At 34.1% G+C, this 6,824-nt stretch overlaps 2 non-coding genes across 2 annotated transcripts; both read left to right on the forward strand.

The window, feature by feature from the left end:
- The first annotated feature begins 735 nt into the window (after window positions 1-735).
- On the forward strand, window positions 736-914 carry LOC115630071. Its single transcript, XR_003995995.1, has one exon. It is a non-coding gene; the product is annotated as a 5.8S ribosomal RNA (ribosomal RNA).
- A 494-nt stretch (window positions 915-1,408) lies between these two features.
- LOC115630069 lies at window positions 1,409-5,419 on the forward strand. Its single transcript, XR_003995993.1, has one exon. It is a non-coding gene; the product is annotated as a large subunit ribosomal RNA (ribosomal RNA).
- The last annotated feature ends 1,405 nt before the right edge of the window (window positions 5,420-6,824 follow it).

A 6,824-nucleotide genomic window follows, 5' to 3' on the forward strand; every position in this document is an offset into this window, starting at 1 on the left:
ATATCAAAATTAATGATACAAAGGTATTATTCAATAAATATTGATAATACCAAATATATATAATACTACCATATACACACACATATATTGCCATACATACACTATATACATATAAAAATGTGTAAAATATAAAATTTTACACACAACATATATGACCTAAAGTAAATAAGTGTTGTACCTATTTTTCACGCAGACGTGTGTGAGAATGCCCAGGTTAATGCTTTAATATAATCGATGAAAATAATCCACATATTATTATATATGCTACAAAAAACTGATTATATTAAACTAAGTCTTTACGCAACATATTTATATAGAAAGGTCAATCAAATTAAATCAATACATATATATATATGTTTTGATTTAAAATATTATTGCTAAATAATTGTATTGCTTCATTATTAATTTATAAGTTGCATACAATGGAAAAAACATGCAATAATAAACACCTAAATTAAACAATGTTGTACCTATTTTTCACATACTACTTGTGTGTGTGAAAATGCCCAGGTTAATGTTTAATATAATCGATGAAAAATATTCAAATCCACACATATAAAATTATATATGCTACAAAAAACTGATTATATTAAACTAAGTCATTACGCAGCATTTATTTAGGTCTAAATACAATTTATTGAAGGAATTGATATATGCCAATAAAATGGTGTATTTTTAATTTCTTTCAATAAAATCATATATGACATATAAAAACAAACAAAAACATCAATATAAAACTCTAAGCGGTGGATCACTCGGCTCATGGGTCGATGAAGAACGCAGCAAACTGTGCGTCATCGTGTGAACTGCAGGACACATGAACATCGACATTTTGAACGCATATCGCAGTCCATGCTGTTATGTACTTTAATTAATTTTGAAGTGCTGCTTGGACTACATATGGTTGAGGGTTGTAAGACTATGCTAATTAAGTTGCTTAATAAATATTTTGTTTAATATACAAAATATTTAAAGCATATGGTATATTATTGGATATATATATTCATATATTCATAATATTAAGAGCATATAATACAACAATATATATATGAAATGAAACACACACATCATCTCATAAATATACAAACATAATATTCCTATATAAAATTGTATATGAGAGTGATGAAAAGAAGAAAATTTATACTTTCTTTTTTTTCACACAATTCATTTAATACTGAGGAATGTCTAGCATAAAATACATTTTATCTAGAATTGCCTCTTATTAATGTTGTGCGAATATAAATATAAAAAGAATATAAAAAGTATAAAAATGATTGGGACTATGAACTTTTTCTTCTTTTAATTGAATTTTAATGGGTAGTTGTGTTCTCATTTCACATAAAATATATATATATATGTATTAAATTATTAGAAATATTTTTTTCTAATAAATGAAAATATATTTATACAACCTCAACTCATATGGGACTACCCCCTGAATTTAAGCATATTAATTAGGGGAGGAAAAGAAACTAACAAGGATTTTCTTAGTAGCGGCGAGCGAAAAGAAAACAGTTCAGCACTAAGTCACTTTGTCTATATGGCAAATGTGAGATGCAGTGTATGGAACATCTATATTCTAGTATGAGAAATTAACGATTTAAGTCCTTCTTAAATGAGGCCATTTACCCATAGAGGGTGCCAGGCCCGTATAACGTTAATGATTACTAGATGATGATTTCCAAAGAGTCGTGTTGCTTGATAGTGCAGCACTAAGTGGGTGGTAAACTCCATCTAAAACTAAATATAACCATGAGACCGATAGTAAACAAGTACCGTGAGGGAAAGTTGAAAAGAACTCTGAATAGAGAGTTAAATAGTACGTGAAACTGCTTAGAGGTTAAGCCCGATGAACCTGAATATCCATTATGGGAAATTCATCATTATAATTATAATATTTAATAAATATTATTAATAATAGTGTGCATTTTTCCCATATAAGGACATTGTAATCTATTAGCATATACAAAAATTTATCATAAAATATGGCTTATAGTTTATTCAAATTATTATGGCTTGCCCATTGATAACATAGAATAAATGTCATTAAATTTGATAAAGTGCTGATAGATTGATATGAAATACAGTGTGTTAATTTTTCGAAATTATATAATGATATTTATATCTATGATATTTATATTTATTATAGGCACTTGTATGATTAACAATGCGAAAGATTCAGGATACCTTCGGGACCCGTCTTGAAACACGGACCAAGGAGTCTAACATATATGCAAGTCATTGGGATTTATTTTATAAACCTAATGGCGTAATTAACTTGACTACCAATACAAATGGGATTAGTTTTTAAATTATTTTATATAGTTTATTAATTCAATCCCGGGGCGCTCTATATAGTTATGTATAATAATATTTATATTATTTATACCTCTAACTGGAACGTACCTTGAGCATATATGCTGTGACCCGAAAGATGGTGAACTATACTTGATCAGGTTGAAGTCAGGGGAAACCCTGATGGAAGACCGAAACAGTTCTGACGTGCAAATCGATTGTCAGAATTGAGTATAGGGGCGAAAGACCAATCGAACCATCTAGTAGCTGGTTCCTTCCGAAGTTTCCCTCAGGATAGCTGGTGCATTTATATATTGCATAAAATAATCTTATCTGGTAAAGCGAATGATTAGAGGCCTTAGGGTCGAAACGATCTTAACCTATTCTCAAACTTTAAATGGGTAAGAACCTTAACTTTCTTGAAATGAAGTTTAAGGTTATGATATAATGTGCCCAGTGGGCCACTTTTGGTAAGCAGAACTGGCGCTGTGGGATGAACCAAACGTAATGTTACGGTGCCCAAATTAACAACTCATGCAGATACCATGAAAGGCGTTGGTTGCTTAAAACAGCAGGACGGTGGACATGGAAGTCGTAATCCGCTAAGGAGTGTGTAACAACTCACCTGCCGAAGCAACTAGCCCTTAAAATGGATGGCGCTTAAGTTGTATACCTATACATTACCGCTAAAGTAAATGATTCATATTTATATAAAAATATAAATTTTGAAACTTTAGTGAGTAGGAAGGTACAATGGTGTGCGTAGAAGTGTTTGGCGTAAGCCTGCATGGAGCCGCCATTGGTACAGATCTTGGTGGTAGTAGCAAATAATCGAATGAGACCTTGGAGGACTGAAGTGGAGAAGGGTTTCGTGTGAACAGTGGTTGATCACGAGTTAGTCGGTCCTAAGTTCAAGGCGAAAGCCGAAAATTTTCAAGTAAAAATATATATATATATACACAACATACATATTATTATTGATACACTTGAATAATTTTGAACGAAAGGGAATACGGTTCCAATTCCGTAACCTGTTGAGTATCCGTTTGTTATTAAATATGGGCCTTGTGCTCATCCTGGCAACAGGAACGACCATAAAGAAGCCGTCGAGAGATATCGGAAGAGTTTTCTTTTCTGTTTTATAGCCGTACTACCATGGAAGTCTTTCGCAGAGAGATATGGTAGATGGGCTAGAAGAGCATGACATATACTGTTGTGTCGATATTTTCTCCTCGGACCTTGAAAATTTATGGTGGGGACACGCAAACTTCTCAACAGGCCGTACCAATATCCGCAGCTGGTCTCCAAGGTGAAGAGTCTCTAGTCGATGGAATAATGTAGGTAAGGGAAGTCGGCAAATTAGATCCGTAACTTCGGGATAAGGATTGGCTCTGAAGATTGAGATAATCGGGCTTGATTGGGAAACAATAACATGGTTTATGTTCTCGTTCTGGGTAAATAGAATTTCGATTATTTTTAATGATCGTCATTTGTTCCCCGGATTGTTAGTTACGTAGCCAATTGTGGAACTTTCTTGCTAAAATTTTTAAGAATACTAATCTGGAGGGGTTAAACCTTTCAGTTTTAGCTCTTTTAAATTATAACGATTATCAATTAACAATCAATTCAGAACTGGCACGGACTTGGGGAATCCGACTGTCTAATTAAAACAAAGCATTGTGATGGCCCTAGCGGGTGTTGACACAATGTGATTTCTGCCCAGTGCTCTGAATGTCAACGTGAAGAAATTCAAGTAAGCGCGGGTCAACGGCGGGAGTAACTATGACTCTCTTAAGGTAGCCAAATGCCTCGTCATCTAATTAGTGACGCGCATGAATGGATTAACGAGATTCCTACTGTCCCTATCTACTATCTAGCGAAACCACAGCCAAGGGAACGGGCTTGGAATAATTAGCGGGGAAAGAAGACCCTTTTGAGCTTGACTCTAATCTGGCAGTGTAAGGAGACATAAGAGGTGTAGAATAAGTGGGAGATATTAGATTTCGGTTTAGTATCGCCAATGAAATACCACTACTCTTATTGTTTCCTTACTTACTTGATTAAATGGAACGTGTATCATTTCCTAGCCATTATACGGATATATTTTTATATATCTTATGGTATTGGGTTTTGATGCAAGCTTCTTGATCAAAGTATCATGAGTTTGTTATATAATTGCAAACAAATTCTAATAATGAGAGGATGCGCATTTATGTGTATTTTCAATTTATGAATTTGGTATAACTCCAATTACTCCGGTATGATCCAATTCAAGGACATTGCCAGGTAGGGAGTTTGACTGGGGCGGTACATCTCTCAAATAATAACGGAGGTGTCCCAAGGCCAGCTCAGTGCGGACAGAAACCACACATAGAGCAAAAGGGCAAAAGCTGACTTGATCTCGGTGTCCAGTACACACAGGGACAGCAAAAGCTCGGCCTATCGATCCTTTTGGTTTAAAGAGTTTTTAACAAGAGGTGTCAGAAAAGTTACCATAGGGATAACTGGCTTGTGGCGGCCAAGCGTTCATAGCGACGTCGCTTTTTGATCCTTCGATGTCGGCTCTTCCTATCATTGTGAAGCAAAATTCACCAAGCGTTGGATTGTTCACCCATGCAAGGGAACGTGAGCTGGGTTTAGACCGTCGTGAGACAGGTTAGTTTTACCCTACTAATGACAAAAACGTTGTTGCGACAGCATTCCTGCGTAGTACGAGAGGAACCGCAGGTACGGACCTATGGCACAATACTTGTTCGAGCGAACAGTGGTATGACGCTACGTCCGTTGGATTATGCCTGAACGCCTCTAAGGTCGTATCCGTGCTGGACTGCAATGATAAAAATGGGGCAATTTGCATTGTATGGCTTCTAAATCATTAAAAGTTTATATGCATTTATAAACGACAATGAATATGTGATGCCAATGTTATGAGTAACATAGTTAACTTTGGAGGATCTTCGATCACCTGGTGCCAATGCTAGTTACTTATTAAAACATTATTTAATACAATGACAAAGCCTAGAATCAATTGTAAACGACTTTTGTAACGGGCAAGGTGTTGTAAGTGGTTGAGCAGCTGCCATACTGCGATCCACTGAAGCTTATCCTTTGCTTGATGATTCGACGATATATATAATATGTTTATATATAAAAATATACGACTTCGCAATGGTTTTGTACATTGTGCATGTAGTATATATAATAATATATAATATATATATATAGAGTCAATCGAGAATCATCAATAATGGTAGCCGGTGTTTCACTCACTGTTGGTGGTGGTGTGTGTATTCATTAAGGCCTGCCATTATTATTAATTATTATTATTTTTTTTTTATATATATTTAACCTATATATATTATAACCACCCACCTATATACTACAAAATATTATACATAATGGTGTCCCTATGTATAAAATTAATATATACTTGTCTCTTTGAGCATGCGAAAAGTCTTAAGTATATAATAACTCTATGTATATCACTTTGGAATGTGTACATAGAGTATCAGAAATGTTATAAACAAGAACGCGCATGCCAATTACTATATTCTAGTATAGTATTGGCTCGTGTAAATATATAATATATACAAGTCAATATATACTTGCCCCTTGGAGCATATGCGAAAAGTCTTAAGTATATATGTATCACTATGAAATGTGTACATAAGTATATCAGAAATGTTACAAACAAGCACACCCGCACGCCAATTTTACTATATTATAGTATTGGCATGTGTAAATATATACTTGCCCTTGACTTGAGCATATGCGAAAAGTCTTAAGTATATAATAACTCTATGTATCACTATGGAATGTGTACATAGTATATCAGAAATGTTACAAACAAGCACACCCGCACGCCAATTTTACTATATTATAGTATTGGCATGTGTAAATATATACTTGCCCTTGACTTGAGCTTATGCGAAAAGTCTTAAATATATAATAACTCTATGTATCACTATGGAATGTGTACATAGTATATCAGAAATGTTACAAACAAGCACACCCGCACGCCAATTTTACTATATTATAGTATTGGCATGCATAAATATATACTTGCCCTTGACTTGAGCATATGCGAAAAGTCTTAAGTATATAATAACTCTATGTATCACTATGAAATGTGTACATAGTAGTATATCAGAAATGTTACAAACAAGCACACCCGCACGCCAATTTTACTATATTATAGTATTGGCATGTGTAAATATATACTTGCCCTTGACTTGAGCATATGCGAAAAGTCTTAAGTATATAATAACTCTATGTATCACTATGGAATGTGTACATAGTATATCAGAAATGTTACAAACAAGCACACCCGCACGCCAATTTTACTATATTATAGTATTGGCATGCGTAAATATATACTTGCCCTTGACTTGAGCATATGCGAAAAGTCTTAAGTATATAATAACTCTATGTACACTTTGGAATGTGTACATAGTATATCAGAATGTTACAAACAAGCACACCCGCACGCCAATTTTACTATATTATAGTTTGGCATGTGTAAATATATA

This window comes from Scaptodrosophila lebanonensis, unplaced genomic scaffold (assembly GCF_003285725.1).
Source record: "Scaptodrosophila lebanonensis strain 11010-0011.00,11010-0021.00 unplaced genomic scaffold, SlebRS2 tig00000270-arrow-arrow-pilon, whole genome shotgun sequence".
NCBI lineage: Eukaryota > Metazoa > Arthropoda > Insecta > Diptera > Drosophilidae > Scaptodrosophila > Scaptodrosophila lebanonensis.